Source organism: Sinocyclocheilus rhinocerous, unplaced genomic scaffold, assembly GCF_001515625.1.
Source record: "Sinocyclocheilus rhinocerous isolate Xijiao unplaced genomic scaffold, SAMN03320098_v1.1 scaffold400, whole genome shotgun sequence".
NCBI lineage: Eukaryota > Metazoa > Chordata > Actinopteri > Cypriniformes > Cyprinidae > Sinocyclocheilus > Sinocyclocheilus rhinocerous.
Genome location: NW_015666595.1, coordinates 1,008,802 through 1,026,176, shown reverse-complemented (window position 1 = coordinate 1,026,176; position 17,375 = coordinate 1,008,802). Strand labels below are relative to the sequence as shown.

The window sequence follows — 17,375 nt, the reverse complement described above, 5'->3', positions numbered from 1 at the left end:
GTGAAAACGTGGGAAAAGCCGACGAGGAAGAAGTTGGGGTGATGCGATCTTTATATAGGCGGAGCAAAATACTTCATCGCTCCGTCTATAGCGCATTGTGATTGGATGTTTACACTGTCAATACAGGAGACAAACCAATGGGCCACTGGCTGCTCGCTGTCCCTGCGTGATGATCTTCGGCAAAAAAAACAACAACATTCTGTCGGCCCCTTAAGTGCGTCGGCCCACCGGGAAAATGCCTGGTATGCCCGATTACCAATCCAGCCCTGCCTGTGAGCGTAAACTGCAATAAATTAACAGAGAGATGCAGAGCTGCACAGGCGCTCAAGTCTTATGGTCTGTCACTGCTCACGACTACAGAAAAGACTTAAAAACGAGTCTGAACATAAGCATGTCTGGATTGAGTGTGTGTGGCTGTGGATTGATTAGTGATTCGATGGAAAAACTGAAAAACAAATGTTCACTCACTGCAAACATGAAATTCATTCATTCAATGCAAAGTGAAACAGAAAAACTAGCTTTGAATGAAATTTGAGTTCTGTGGACAGCAACAGTTTGTAATAATGTGAATGGCTGCTCTTACATGTGGATTGGATGATGCGGAAGAGAAATCTGATCAAATGAGTATGAAGGGCCGTAAGGTGGAGAAGCATTTTGAGTGCTGGTAACTGCAGGGAGGGCTCCATGAGAGGAGTTGCGGGATTTTGTACGAGCGAGAAGAATCTTCTCTATCTCAGGTCCTATCGGTGCATTAAATGGCATTGTTTGAAAATGTGATTGTTTAAATGTATTTATTTTGGGGAAGGAGAACCGAAATCTGTCAAATTTATTTGTATGATTTTCACAGTACACATAGTTTCAAAGCAGCTTTACAGAAAATCTTGATGTTAATGTTTATTATACCTTAATATCTTCATGCCTTATAGTTGCTTTTAGAACTGGTCATAATATAGTTGCATTTCTTTCTAACAATAAACAATCAAGCAGTTGACATTTGCTCCTCTGTTATGATTCTGTTGTAATCATTACAAGTATGTTTCCAACTTTTTTACTCTGTGTGCATTTTCTTAGGCAAAGATGTCGAATGACATATTCATTTATATTTTTTTTATAAATTATATGGGTGCAGAAAAGCTCATGTTTATTAGGTGTTTTTTGGGTGAAGAGAACATTTTATATGCTGTTGCTCTGCTAACAGATTTAGTTTTCAGCTTTACAGATGGTTGAAGGCTTTATATGTTGCAGCTTTATATACAGTAAAAATGGCTCCGGGAAAAAGTATTCGGATATTTAAGACCCACTCAATTTGTAATCTGTGCAATGATGCATTTTAATCAAACAAAGTATAATAATAATAATAAAAAAATAAATATAGCACAAGCACACTTTCAAAGCAACAGTTCACAAAAAATACAATTTCTTTTGTAAATTATAAACCAATACACATACTGTTCAGAATTAAGACATTATTATTATTATTATTATTATTAGTAGTAGTAGTGTTCTTTGGATTTGTTTAGCTCTTTTTGTTGCTGTTTTTTCTCTAGCAACCTAGTACAGTCTCTTCAGTAAAAGTAGACTAAATTACAATGTTGTAACAGACATGACTTATTGTGCACTGCATACAGTGCACAATATTACCTCTGTGTGTTTGAAATCTATAGATGCAGTCAAAACATAAATAATTCAATATAGTTTCCACTGTATATCACCAACCATGTACATTCAGACTGCTATAGTAGTGGAGTATGTAAAAATCAGCTTTATTTTTATTTTTTATTTTTTAAGTTTTCATATTTTCTTTTTCCATTTTAAAATCAAACATCAGGTCAACTCTCAGGGGTTCTCCCTCTTTAGCAGAGACTCCACTCTTTACATCAGGGGTTCCCAACCACATTCCTGGAGCCCCCCTAAAAGTGCCTGGCTGAATCCGAAACTGCCCCTGTTCTGTTTATTAATCGCTAGAGCGCCAAAAGTTACGGACTGCAGCTTTAAACAATTTAATAATCAATTTACAATGAATTTATACTTGCGTTGTATTAAACTGTATGCGTGGACGAGCGCTTTGTAAAATTAATGGATGGATGATTCAGCTGCAGGTGCCATCTTCTGGCGAGACTCTCACAGTGCATTATGGGTATTCTCTAGCTGTTGAGCATACATCAGTTGTACACTCATTATTGCTGTGCATTGTGGGATTAAATAAGTGCACTCGATAATGTCCACTAAGGGTTCGGACACCACTAAAAATGTCTGTCCCCTCAAACAGTGCCCTATTTAAGGGTATAGGGGGCGATTTCGGGCACAGGGGATGTTTTCCATGGCCCCTTAATAAACACACCTGATTCAGATCATCAGCTCATTAGTAGAGACTCCAAGACCTGAAATGAGTGTGTCAGAGAAAGGAGAGATGCAAAATGTGCAGTGTTGGGGGTGGGGGGCTTCAGGAACGTGGTTGGGAACCACTGCTTTACATGATAGTCAGTGTCAGCAGGTTCTTCTCTTTTAACTTTAATGCCATCTACTGGTAAAAGAGAACAACTGCAGATGTAGATAACTGCAAATGAACTCCCCAAAAGAGCATGTCAGAAACAAACTCTTGTTAAATGTGATGATGAGGTGAAGGATAGGAAGGATCAGAATAAATTACAGACTTCCTCTAATTTCAGTTTAGATTTTGATTGGTGTTAGTCAATAAAATCTGCTCAATTTTAGTGAATCTGCTTAAAATATCCAATAGTTTGAACTTTTTGTATTGACAACACTCTAATTAAAGTTTCAGACAACAGGTTACTTGACTATGGTTTAATGTAAATACGTTACTAAGTAACTTTGACAAATAGTTAATATCATTGATGAATTTGAATGTTTGTTAGCTCAACAATAAGACATTCAGTGATATTAATGGAATAGCTCCCCCCAAAACTGAAAATTATGTTATTATTTACTTCAGTGTTTAGTTTTTTGAAACCTGTATGACTGACTTTTTTTCTTGTTCTGTGGAACACAAAAGGAGATGTTTAGCAGAATATCCAAGCTGCTCTTTTCTGTACAGTGAGAGCAAACTGTGACCAAGACTGCAAGATTTTCATGGCCAGATTTTCATTTAATAATGACTAAAATTCACTCCTCACTCAGAAGGCTTGGAATATAGTGCAGAAGCATGGACTACTTATATGCTGCTTTCTTGGAGCTTGCCATCACTCATCCTCATTCACTTTCACAGTTTGGAAGAAAGCCGTTTAGGAATTCTGCTCAGAAAGATAGCCATAGGGGGTTGGTATAACATGAGGTTAATGTTATACCAAGTAAATGATGATAGAGTATTCATTTCTTATTTGGTAACTACTGAATCCTTTCAGTGTCATTTTAACTTCACATTTTAGCTGTTGTCTGCAGTATTTGTTCATTTATGATGAGCACTAAAGTTAGAGATGAATAATGTCTATTCCCAACATCATCTGCTGCTTAGATACACTGCAAAACAGAATGTTTTGTGAGTTTTTTTTTAATTGTTTTTTTTTTGGTGGAATACTGACTTTGTTTAGCGAGATGGAGAAAGCCGAAACCCAACGTGCTCATAGTGCTGCCATGCAAAGGCAAAACATAGTAACTACACATTTAGTCAAAATTCACTTATGAATCTGGTCTTTTAGACTATGGTTTGACAGGTTTGGCTTAACTATGATCAGATTGAAAGAAAATGGATATGAAATCTTAAAAATTGACATCAATTCAATAAAAATTTTAAAAAAAATTTTCGCGGTTTATTATATTCTATTATATTCTATTATTCTATTCTATTCTATTATATTTATTATATTATATTTTTACACACATTATATATATTTTTTTTAAATTTAGATGAGCATCTTTACTCATCTTAAAGAGAATTTTCTTTTATAGTGGTCCTAGATCAGTAGTAAGTAGTAACATTAACTGTGCCTGTGCATGAAAAGGAAAGGGATGGAGCACCTATTTCCCCCATTTACCAATATGTTCGATGTGTAAAGGGGAACTAAGTATAAATTAAGTTCAAAGGAGTTAGTTTGAGTTTTAGTATGTTATGCCTATTTGGCAATGCTATGAGACTGAATTAGTCAGAGCCAATTCTGTGCTGAACTCCAGTTGAACTTGGTCAAAATGTTATATTCATCCAGTAAATGCATTTAAATTAGGGGCACATGGAATGTGAATGTTCTGCATCCATTAAGTGTTCTTATGGAAATCTACATACTTTTAAAAATGTGAAAAAGAAGGAAAAAAGGAAAATGTGAATCTCTCCTTAAAACCGAATCTCTCTTCAGCGACTCTCCAGCAGTCAGATGTTATTTGAACACCAGGGGGCAGAAGAGGTCATTAAGCAATGAGAATGCTGTTTTTTACTGTTCAAGTCAACTTAGTCTTCTCTTGACCGACCCTGCACTTTTTCTGCTTCAGTGCATGGAGGCATCAATGTGCATGTGTGTGAGAGAGAGAGCTACACGCCTGCACATGCAACTATTATTAGCAGCATATTTTGCAAATCAATAAACACAAAAAATATTCAAAATGTGTTTACACACAATTTGCTAATTTATGATCAATACAATGAATAGTTTGTAGCGTGCAAGTATGTATACCTTGTTTCTTTCTGTTTTGCACCTGCTTTGCGGTTGTTAGCTGCTTTAGTAACACCATCTATTATTTATTTGAGCAAAAGCCATTTATGTTTAGAAAAATTCAAGAAACTCACAAACAACTTGATAGAAAAAAATCTCAGTTGATCTCTTCTGATTGCATTAGGGTTTGAGTGGGACTGTTATCAAAAACCTCTGTAGAAAAACCTTCAAAGATGCTCAATGAAAACCAAGAAAGCAAGTGAAAGAGAGAGAATGAGATATGGGTTTGAAAGAGAGCATTAGAAGAAAAAAAGAGTAAAGAAGGAAAACAGAGAGAGTGAGAATGCTAGCCTATCAAAGTTCTGTTATTGTATAGCGTTCCTCAACTCTAAGATCTGTGCAGGCTAATGATCTTGCGGACCTTCAGAGGAGATCAGAATGCTTACGAGGCAGAACAGCATCTTCAAGGTCTGCTTTGGCCTCTTTCTCTTGACCGACCCTGCACTTTTTCTGCTTCAGTGCATGGAGGCATCAATGTGCATGTGTGTGAGAGAGAGAGCTACACGCCTGCACATGCAACTATTATTAGCAGCATATTTTGCAAATCAATAAACACAAAAAATATTCAAAATGTGTTTACACACAATTTGCTAATTTATGATCAATACAATGAATAGTTTGTAGCGTGCAAGTATGTATACCTTGTTTCTTTCTCTTTTGCACCTGCTTTGCGGTTGTTAGCTGCTTTAGTAACACCATCTATTATTTATTTGAGCAAAAGCCATTTATGTTTAGAAAAATTCAAGAAACTCACAAACAACTTGATAGAAAAAAATCTCAGTTGATCTCTTCTGATTGCATTAGGGTTTGAGTGGGACTGTTATCAAAAACCTCTGTAGAAAAACCTTCAAAGATGCTCAATGAAAACCAAGAAAGCAAGTGAAAGAGAGAGAATGAGATATGGGTTTGAAAGAGAGCATTAGAAGAAAAAAAAGAGTAAAGAAGGAAAACAGAGAGAGTGAGAATGCTAGCCTATCAAAGTTCTGTTATTGTATAGCGTTCCTCAGCTCTAAGATCTGTGCAGGCTAATGATCTTGCGGACCTTCAGAGGAGATCAGAATGCTTACGAGGCAGAACAGCATCTTCAAGGTCTGCGTTGGCCTCTCTTTTATCATTAATTAATTCATGTTAATTGCTGGATTAGAGAGAGTCTTTGGTTCTCGTGGAACCAAAGACTGCAGAGCATCTGCCCTTGATATGACATGGAAGGGAAAGGTGAAACAATGTGATCAGGATTGTTTGCTTCTGATCCAGACGTGCTATTTGTTTCTTAACCTCTTTACAATGTGATGAAATCAAGATTAAAAACAAACTAATGCATAATGTCAAAACGTTTCTGTTTAAAATAAAGATTTAGCAATTCAAAAATATATAAAGGAAAATAAGCTAATTTATTTAAATCAGCATACATTAAAGGCAATACTAATTATATACTATATAATAATATATAATAATTATATTAACAATTATTTTATTTAATTAGTCTATTAACAATTATATTATTGTGATGAAATGTGATCCAGACATATTTTTTGACAAGTGAGATAATAAAGCATAATACTACAGATTATTGATGATTATTTTGTTAAAATGGCAGAAAGGAAGTGGCTTAGTATTGAGCCAGGGGAACAGTCATGTTTGGTGTCATTATAAATGTATTACATTCAGTAATTATTCAGTCCAACACAGCTTACAAATGCCTCATTATTTAGAGCACACAGCTTTACTCATATGCAATATTGATTACCCAGCATGTGTGTTACAGAGATGCGTACAGATCCTCATCCTTGCCTGCGTACAGTAATCCTCCAGGGCTCTCCGTGCACAGCTGAACACTCGGTGTGTGAGTCAAGTCAACCCTGTGTAACACACACTCTGCCCTGAGTAACACACCCGCTATGCGAGACCATGACGTGACATATTTGGAGGCTGCGGCAGCAAAGAATTTGTGTGTGTGTGTGTGTATTCATGAATCTCTGCAAGTCTGGGCATTTGTGACGCAGTCGGTGGGTTTATCCTGCGTATACATGTGCGTGTACAAAGGAAACACAGGGAGTCTATGATCTGAGCTTGCGGGTTGAGTGTGAGAGTGTGTGTGATGGAGAGGGAGATTGTTTTAGACAGGTATTAAAGTGTAATAGGTTACGTCATGTCGCCTGCTCTGTCTCCTGTTGTTAGTGTCAGCGTTCAGCTTTGCCCTCTTTGGTGGCAGTCGTCGCGGGCAACCCCGTCTCCCCTGCGGGCCTTCTGAAAATGTGCACATCTAAAGGAAATGTCGGCGTGTCCTGACTGCCACTCCAAACCAAACAAGCCTTCTCCTCCTTTGCACCTATATAACAGCAGCTCTCTCTTTTTGCATATTACGTATATTGATGGCTCCCCAGCTCTTCCCAAACTTTACAGACCCCTGTCCAAGCTGTTGGCCTGATGTATGGTTCATCTGTGTTTTCTCTGCAGTGATGCAGTGGGCCGTTATGTATATTTACAAGCTTGTGTTTGGATGCGTGCAATACTTCATTAACTCAATCTAAATGGGCTTGTCTCCTTTAATCTCATATTATGACTGTTGATGGTTATAATTTTTTTTTCATCATTTCCTCACTGCTGCATTCTAGATCTCTCCATTAGTGTGCACGGGCGTCTCTCTGAGAGAACCTGTCAATCAGTTGCTCCTGTGATCATTTCTGCCTGGCTAAAAACAGTACAACAGTATTTAAAACCTCTATAAAGACGAGAATGATCATTTTCCATATCCTTAGGGATGCCTTCTGTATTCCAATAATTACATTAGTATATTGGCACAGCATAAAGCCCTTTGTTGCCATGGTTACAACAACAATGGGATTCCATATTAATAACTATCCATATTAATTAACTATTCCATATTAATAACACTCTTCCGAATCTGCTTTTCACAAACTGAGAAAAAAAAGTGTACACTGCAAAAAAAAAAAAAAGTTTTTTATTTTTTTTTAAAGTTCCAAATTAAGATTATTGGACTAAGTTTTACCAAAAAATACTATTTATAAAATTTCACATTTAATTCAATGTGTTACTTACCATAACTTTGTAATTATTTGTTAAATTTAGTAGCAATTTCCGAACAATTTTTACTCCGAAATTATTAGTAAATTTCACAAAAAAGTACAAAGGAACAGCAAGTAACACGTTGGATTAAACAGTACATTTGAAAGTAGAAAGACTGAAATATTGTTTTCTTGTAAAACGTACTCCAGTAATCTTTGTTTTGTTTACAACTTAGAAATGTATTTAATTTATTTTTATTTTTTTAAACAAAACATGTTCATCAATCTATATGACTATATACTATATTTAGTATTCATAAAAAAGAACTTCCAAAAATTCCATGTTTGATATTAAATCTATATTCATCCAAGAGCTACAGAGCTGCTGTTGGTCAAACCATCCATCTATCTATCTTTCTGTTCTTTCTTTCTTACTATATTTATTCATTCGTTCGTTCATTTAAAAAAAATAAAAAATAGGCAATGACAACGACGTTTACAGCAGAGGCGCTCATTCTGCTCCTGTGGAGATTTATCCTTTCTGCAGCGTTTAAATCCAGCTCTAATCAAACATGCTTGAATCAGCTAATCAGTGTCTTTGGGTTCACTTGTAAATTAGCACCAGGTGTGTTTGAGTGACGTTAGGACTAAACTTTATTGCAGTTGATTTTAAAGAGCAGGATCCCTGCATTAGACTTTGCAACACATTCAAACTTAAATGATTTCAAACTTAAAGTCTTACTGCTAACCAGGTGCAATATGATGAAACTGCCTGTAGCCGTCTGCATCAAAATGAAGACTCTGATGGTAGCATACAGGACAGCCTCTATGTGTGCACCTTTTTACCTAAACACTTAAGCTCTTTCTCGTCCCCTGTGGTCAGTGAATGAATGAAGTCTGGTGGTTCCATTACAGTGCAGTACAAGGTCACTTTCTGAAACATTCACATTCACTGTCCCTCAGTGCTCAAGTTCACTCCAAACCTTCACCTGAACAGCAAAATCCATTGCAAAAAAATAAAATAAATAAAACGGCTGAAGAAACATTTTTGAAGGAGTACTGGCATTGTGTTCTCACTATGGCTTGCATAAATGGAATAGTTCACCCAAAAATGAAAATTTGCTGAAAATTTACTCACCCTCAGGCTATCCAATATCAGAACAGATTTGAAGAAATCTAGCATTTAATTACTTGCTCACCAATGGATGAGAGTCTAAACACATGATATAAACATCAAAATAATCCACAAATAATCAACATGACTCCAGTCAAAATCTTGTGAAGCACTCTTATTCTGACGGCACCCATTCACTGCAGAGGATCCATTGGTGAGCTAGTGATGTAATGTTAAATTTCTGTTCTGCTGAAGAAACAAACTCATCTACTGTACATCTTGGATAGCCTGAAGGTGAGTAAACTTATTTTGTATATTTATTTTTGGGTGAACTATTCATTTAATTTTCAATCGCTTCTGCTTGTGTTATTCTCATTAAAAGTCATTTGGATAAAAGCATCAGCCAACTGAATAAATGTAAATTTATGTAGAATCCTGCTTTCTGTATGAACAGAAAATGTACCGGTCACTGGAATCTTGTTCCATCACACCTTGTTAGGACACAATATTAGTTTGGGTGGAAGATTTAGGTTTGAACTAAAGATTTGACATTTTTGCTCAATGACATAATTAGTATTTTATTGGTAGTTTGAGATTAGATCTTGTGCAGTGATGGATATTTTACATAAAAGGTTCAGAATAGATAAAAAAAAAACACATTTAGATGCTAACCATGAAAAGCCTTCTGCCCACACTGTGTCATCTGTATTCATATTCAGGACTCTGTAGAACCATATCTGTCCTCTTCAAATGCTCATGCATCCATTGTTTATATACAGGGAAGATATGCTAGAATGCTTCAAATGCTGAAAAGTCCAAAAATTCTTCAGATTGTAACATGAGCCGCATGCAGAGAGCAGCCAGGACCACAGAATAACATCTTGTAAGACTCTCAGCATTTTCAAATAGATTTAGTGTACTTAAATGATGCTGTTAGCTAATGTTGCCATTAAAAGTCTTAAATATGACTCCTTTCTTCATGTAATGTTTGTAATCATTCTCAAGGGGCAACTCCTGATGACCATTTTTAAGCGTATTATTTATTATTCATGCATCCATTGTTTATATACAGGGAAGATATGCTAGAATGCTTCAAATGCTGAAAAGTCCAAAAATTCTTCAGATTGTAACATGAGCCGCATGCAGAGAGCAGCCAGGACCACAGAATAACATCTTGTAAGACTCTCAGCATTTTCAAATAGATTTAGTGTACTTAAATGATGCTGTTAGCTAATGTTGCCATTAAAAGTCTTAAATATGACTCCCTTCTTCATGTAATGTTTGTAATCATTCTCAAGGGGCAACTCCTGATGACCATTTTTAAACGTATTATTTATTATAAAAGGAAATATTTAATGTAGTACTCCAAAAATCACTTTTTCTGCATAAAGTTGCATGTTTACAGCAAGAGTGCCCATTTATTTTATTCTTGTCTTCTTTTGACTGTCAAGGAAATTATTAAAGGTAGACCTGCAGAAATAATGATCTTCTATGAGATGCATGATCAACATTTCCGCAGAAATGCAAATATACCTTGCTAGTAGCTGATGGAAAAGCGTGATAGAACATAATCAAAGGGAAAGTTATTCTCCTCTCTTTTAGCTTTAATGATCAATGGTTTCTAATAGCCGGTTTTACACATCGACTGAAGATCTTTTTTCTTATTGGTCCTCTTTAATGTGTAAACATTATTACAGCATGGAGAAGAAAAAAAAAACATTAACGGCTTTACTTTCAATTAGCCATGGTCTCATTCAAACCAACAGTTGGTCAGGTTGGCGAGAATGAGAGAGAAAGAAAGACTGGTGGCATGCTGTGCTTGCTGATCTTTCACTCTGAAAATACTCATCTAACGAGAGAGAGAATAAGCAAAGGCATCATCTCAGGAGTTGAGAAGGGGAAACTGAGGAACATGGACCTAGTTTTGGCCTCCCATAATGTGTCTTATCATACAAATATGTAAAGCAAGATAACTTGTGCTTGGGTAGTTGACATGATGTCAAGTGACAGTTTGCTGTGTGAATAACAGTGTGTTATGCTATGCTTTATCAAAAACCAGTGCAATTTGTTTTTAAGTCAAGTCAAGTCAAGTTTATTTGTACAGCGCTTTTCACGATACAAATCATTGCAAAGCAACTTTACAGCAAATTAATGTAGTACTCCAATGTAGTACTTTTATTATACATGTAGTGTAATAATAATATATAAAAGGGAACGTTTAAAAAAACAGAATTAAATTGTAAAATAGAGAGAAATAACCATTTCATAATTGATATATTATAGAATTATATTATTTTAATACTATAATTCTATAATATATCAATTATAAAACCAATAGTCTAATGTGTTATAGCTCAGACACAGCCTTGAACTTCTGGGTGAATTCTGCTGCATACACATTAAACAAACACCTGCTCACGCGCTCTCTGGTGTGATGCGCACACACTCCGCTTGTACATACTGTCATCTTGACCAATGTGCCTGCGTGTGTGTTTCTGTACTGTACATGTGCGCCTGCTGCTTAGACATGTGAAAGTTGCCTGTGCGTGCAGGTTAGTTCCAGCGGTCGGGCGGGTGTTGTGTAAACCCTGCGGGTCGGTGCAGCTCTAATGCCGACCAGATGATGGCAGATTCACAAGGGAGAAAGACCAAGGCTTCTGGCTCCCCTTCTCGTGCACCGAGTGCTCGAATTGGCTTTATGAGACCTCTGCATGAAGCCAACAGAGAAAGGGAATTCAAAGACTCTGAATTAAAATGAGAAGGGAATAAAAAAAATTAAAGGATAGCAGTGGAATGCAGCAAAAGGGATGCTGGGTAACTGAAATTAAATCAGTAAAAATTCATTTCAGTTAAGTACCGCGTGTACTTTTTTACCATATGTATTAGTCTTCCTGTAAAAATTCCTGAAATATTATATATGTAAATTCATCTAAAAATGAAATAGTCAAATCTTTCGCAGGGGTTTTTGCAGCACTACTGCAGGAGGTCTGCCAATTATTGTTTCATTTTTGAAACATAACTAAAGCATGCGCTTAGAATAAACATAACGTTAATGGGTTGGTAAGATATTTTTGTAAGAAATCTCTTTTGCTCACCAAGGCTGCATTTATTTGATTAAAATGCAGTAAAAACAGTCATATTGTGAAATATTATTGCAATTTAAAATAACGGTTTTCTATTTTAAAATGTAATTACTTCCTGTGATGGCAAAGCTGAATTTTTCAGCAGCAGTTGCTCCAGTCCAATATTTCTGTCTAATATTTTTCCCCTTTATTCTTTGATAAATAGGAAGTTCAAAATAACAGCATATATTTTTATTTATTTTATTTATTTATTTAGTCATTTATCAGACGCTTTTATCCAAAGCGACTTACAAATGAGGACAACAGAAGCAATCAATTGTAGTATTAAAACAACTAAAAACAGATCCAAATCTAAAAGCTAAAACTTTATAAATACTACCTATACACATTTTAAAAATAAAGAGATTAAATAAAAAGGACAAATGCATACAACAAAATTTCAAAACTTAACATTGAAATGAAAAACAAAAAGTAAAGCTAAAAACAATTCAAAATATTAAAGAACAAAAGGTATAAGAGTATAATAATGATTCTAACATAACACTAAGCCAAACACCAAAAAAAACAAAAAAACAATTTACTATTAACTATTTGAAATAGAAATCTTTTGTTACAAGATAAATATCACTGTACTGTCACTTTTGATCAATTTATTTCATCCTAGCTGAATAATAATATTAATTTCTTGAAAAAAATAATAATAAATCATACGGACCCCTAACTTTTAAACAGTAGTGTACATGGAATATGGTGTGCACTTTGTATTCAGTACTTGTGGTGTTTTATGCCACTATTTTAACACTAAGGTTGTTCCTTTAAGAAACAAACACATCACCAAAAAAATTTCTCTGTAATACCATGTGCCTCGTCACAGCCTCTAATTTGTAAGTCTTGCTTAGTTGGGTCTTTTAAACTGAGTCGAGTGGAGTTAATTTGGTGATGAGCTCAGACTGTCTTGATTTAATTGAGAGTTTCTGACAGGGTTTTTTTTGGAAACAGCTCTCTGTTTTGTTTTTCTTTTTCTACTCCTTGCCATTTGGCTTTGTCAGAATTTCTCTGTGGAGCGGTTTTGCCCACGTCCTCTAATCCCTAAATGTGGTTACTTTTTTTGAGTGCTCTCTTTTGCCTAACCCCCTCTATATTTGTGTACAAGTGTGTGTCTGTGTGAGCTCTTAGCGTTGTTCTGCTTGTCTAAGCCAGTGTGAAGCTGCAGGATGGAACCGCTGGCCAGAAAACTGCTGCAGGCTTTCAGTGCCACACCACATCAGTGTCAGAGAGCGAAAGTTTCTCTCTCACACACAAATACACACACTTATCTGTGTTTGCTGACTACGATCTTTGTTTTGGAGCTACCATATAATAAGTGAAATATGGAAATCTCTCTGTTGCCGTGTCCACATTTACTGCTTGTACTCCACTGGCCAGTTACATAAACCTAGCCACTTTGTTAAGACTAGCAATCTTTCTTTTCGTATTCAAATTAGACCTACTTTTTTTGTAACTGACTTAAATTTAAAGAAAAAATTGATCACTAACTTGTAAGTCAATCAGCAGGTCTGTGATGTTGGGTTTGTCTATAAAAGAGATAATTCGCCCAAAATTGAACATGTTGCCATCATTTACCAACCCATTTGACAACAGAAGAGATTCTGAAGAATATCTATGCCACTATTTTCAATATAACGAAACTGAAAAGAGGACTGGGGCTGTCAAGCTCCAAACTGACAAAAAAGCTCCACAAAATATCAATAAAGTGGTCCACATGATTCGTCCACAATAAGTCTTATGAAGTCATACAATAATTTTATGTGAAAAACAAATAGAATTTTGTTGTTGTTATTCACTGATAATCTTCATCAGCCCCTGAAATATTCATTAATAAGAGAACTAACTGGATCCAATTCATTTAGACAGGCTTTGTGAATTGCATTATTAGATTTATTAAAAAGATCAGACTTAAAAGAATGATTCATTCATTAATCACTCGTCATTATTCACTCGTCTGGGGTACATGCCAACATTTTTAGCGAATAATGACTTACATTCCAGTCTGATTCTCTGGTTTTAAAAGAGTTTTAATATAGTGCACAAGGCATACAGACAACTTTTATGGTGTTTTTGAAGTTTTAATGCTACCGTACTTGCATGGAAAAGATATTTCTAAATTTCTCTGTGTTCCAAAAAAGAAAGTCACACATATTTGGAACATCAGGGGGTATTTCTTTAATAACGTTATTAAACAAGAAGCAGCAAAAGCAGTAGAAGTCAAACAGTTTGATGAAATGATGTGCAGTTTGATTCAATTGCACTATTTTTATAAAACGCTTATACAACCCAGCGAAGGGATGGGGGAAGGAAAGTGCTGACTGCAGACTTGGAGCTACGCAGTGATTTCTGTGTGAAAAATGGGTTTAATGAGCCACTTTAACTGTGCACATTATCAGCCTGAGAGAATCTGCAGTCCTATACTTGCCTTTTCAAAAAAAACACCACAAAAAAAGAGACTGCATTAATTTAGGAATAGAAAAGACGTGAAAGAGGAATAAAAGAGATGGGGCAAGGAATAAATGCGAGGAAAATGAAAGAGATGAAATCCAGTGAAAGGCTGATTTTTATCTTAATCCCACATTTATTGGCCTCCAGATGTCTGCTCTGATCCAGGGATCCCTTTTAGTGGCCCCTTTGATCCGCGGTCCCAGACAGACCGTGAGCGCGTTCCACGGTCGTTTTGGGTTTTACCTGTCGGCACAAGCGGGATGAGTGAGCAGCTCATCAAACGCGTGACCGCAGGCTCCTGTTTACAGAAGCAGATGGGTGATGTGGAAGCGGCGTTCACGTACACACGTGCGAGTTTATATCGGTCCCTCAGCATGCCGCTACACCACTCTCCGAGAGTTTGCCGCTGCGATCCCGACAGGAGGCTGATGCTTCAAGCTGGGTCGAGGATTAAGATTACTTTCACACACACGCAGCTAAATCAAAACTTTTCACCGTTCAAATGATAGAGCTCACTGTTATTATATTTGAGGCAAGTTTTCTTTTGTTGGTTTAACTTAACTTCATCTGATTTGAAAGAGATCAGACGTGAGTCTCCGCTGCAGCGATCTCCATTAAAGATCCCTGCGGGGTCAGTCAGAAGGTGTGCAAGGGGTTGACATGCAGAGAAATGCAAGGAGATAAGAGGCCCCAGAGTCACAGGAGGGTGAATAATGAACTCATTGAATAGTAAGATGGCAGCACAGCTAATAGAACCGGACACATCATTAAAGCCCTACTTCACTGTGTGTGTGTGGTTGGGGTCTATTTTGAGCAAACACAAGGTCTGTCTTCTGTTTTTTGTAATATTGAGTATTTCAAAACTTATAAGGGTAGAACAAGAGATGAACAGAATCAAAAATAGTTACCAAGAAAGAGAATGACAGTGATATACTGCTAAGTGGAAAGGGAAGAGAGAAGAAAAGTATGAGAAATGATATGAAACAAGAGAAATGGGTTTGAGAAGAAGAAAATTTGTGTTTTTCTGTGCCGTCTGAGGATAAAAGTATCTAAAGGAGAGAAGTGAAGACAGCATTAGAGAGATTCAGACTTATTTTGTAAGGCTTTTAAATGAACCCGACTGAACTTAAAAGATACAGTTTTCAACCTCTTTCAACCAAAAAGGAACAGTTCAGTCAAAAATGAAAATTCTGTCACCATTTACTCACCCTCATGTCATTTCAAACCCATATTACTTTCTTGTGTGGAACAAAAAAGTAGCCATTTAGAGAACTGTGGTAGTTATTCTTTTCCACGCAATTAGATTTTCAAGCTTTCATGCTTCAGAAACAGACACAAAAGCACCATAAAAGTGATCCATACAGAGTACTTTAATCTTTCTGCTAATCTTCTCTTAAGCAAAAGGAGAGCTTTGTGTAAGAAACAGACCAACTTTAAGTAAATTAAATTAAGTTATAATGAGTTGCAATCACATGAAATATACCAGTAAAAGTTCTCATTGTGATGTCTACAGTAGAAAGAAATATGGGTTTAAAGTGAATAATGGTTCTGTTTTTGGGAGAGCTATTCATTCAGAACCAAATTCTGTAATTTTCTGTTTGTCATTTTTAAGTGGCAAAATGTATGTTTCAAACAGTTTTGAACTCATGATTAACCAGCAAGAATGACTGACCAAGGCAAACTCAAAAAGACAAGAAACTTCAATTTTTCAATTTATATTTGAAAGTTTTTGCAGTTTCTTTCCTCAGCCAAGAGAGCCAACAAAAGACAACATGGATACATAAAACACAGAGTTACTGAAGGGAAAAGAGAGTAGGATGTAGAAACAGAGCGAGAGGAAGGTTTTTTTTAGATATGTGGCTAAATCACTCCCTGTAGAGTGAGCCTGAGGATATTGAAACAACCAAAGCAGGAACTCTCTCTCCCTTGTTCTCTCTTCCGGTTTCTTTCTCTATCTCTTATGCTCAGAGATTACTTAAATCAACATATATACAAACAGTTGTTTCAATGCGAGTATTTTCCTCACACACACTAAAGTTATATTACAATTGTAAATATTTTTCATATTATATAAAAAATATCTAAAATGTAATGTGTGTGTTATATTATTATTATTATTATTATTATTATTAGTAGTAGTAGTAGTAGTAGTAATACTAGTAGTATTTGTTAATATATTTAATATTTTTAAATAATTTATATCTTTAATAGAAAAATTATTTTGTAATTGACTGCACAGTATATGTGCCATTTTTGTTGAGTGGTAAGCAAATGCATATGTGAATGCTTAAAGAGTACTTTCAAAAGCTTGGTCCTGTTGAACATAATAATTGATAACTGACTGATAATTAATATGATATATGTTATTATTTATTCTGTCACTTGAACTATTTGTTTGTTTATTTGTGTGTTTTGTTGTGAATATATTCCCTAATGACAAGAGTAATCCTACTAGGAGTGCAGGGTTTTGAGTCTTTTTAGAGACAGGAGGGTGATCAGAGCTTTGCTTGAGGTGTTCTGGGAACAGACGTGGGAAGTGATTAAGAAAGTCTGTGTGTCTTTACACGTGAGTAGAAGGGTGTTTGGAGAAATGGGGCATTGCACATCTGGCGGAGTGGTTTGGGAAAGTCCATGCAGCTGTCTTGTAGGACACACACAAAAACACTCAAGGGATTAATCAGGAGTGCATCAGCACATCTGAGTGCTGACCTGCTTATGTAATCCAGATAATGGAAGGCAATGTGCCATGTCAGTCTACTCATAATGAGCGAGTACAGTAATTTTAAAGACACACACACACACACACACACACACACACACACACACAAAAACACTCAAGGGATTAATCAGGAGTGCATCAGCACATCTGAGTGCTGACCTGTTTATGTAATCCAGATAATGGAAGGCAATGTGCCATGTCAGTCTACTCATAATGAGCGAGTACAGTAATTTTAAAGACACACACACACACACACACACACACACACACGCACAC

The 17,375-nt window shown here is 36.0% G+C and overlaps 1 long non-coding RNA gene across 1 annotated transcript in view; it reads right to left on the bottom strand.

The window, feature by feature from the left end:
• The window catches only part of LOC107732978 (uncharacterized), a 21,734-nt gene that overhangs the window by 750 nt on the left and 3,609 nt on the right, over window positions 1-17,375 (bottom strand). The window contains exon 2 of the long non-coding RNA XR_001638924.1: window positions 17,207-17,213. This is a non-coding gene — a long non-coding RNA (uncharacterized LOC107732978). The remainder of the gene's footprint in view (window positions 1-17,206; window positions 17,214-17,375) is intronic.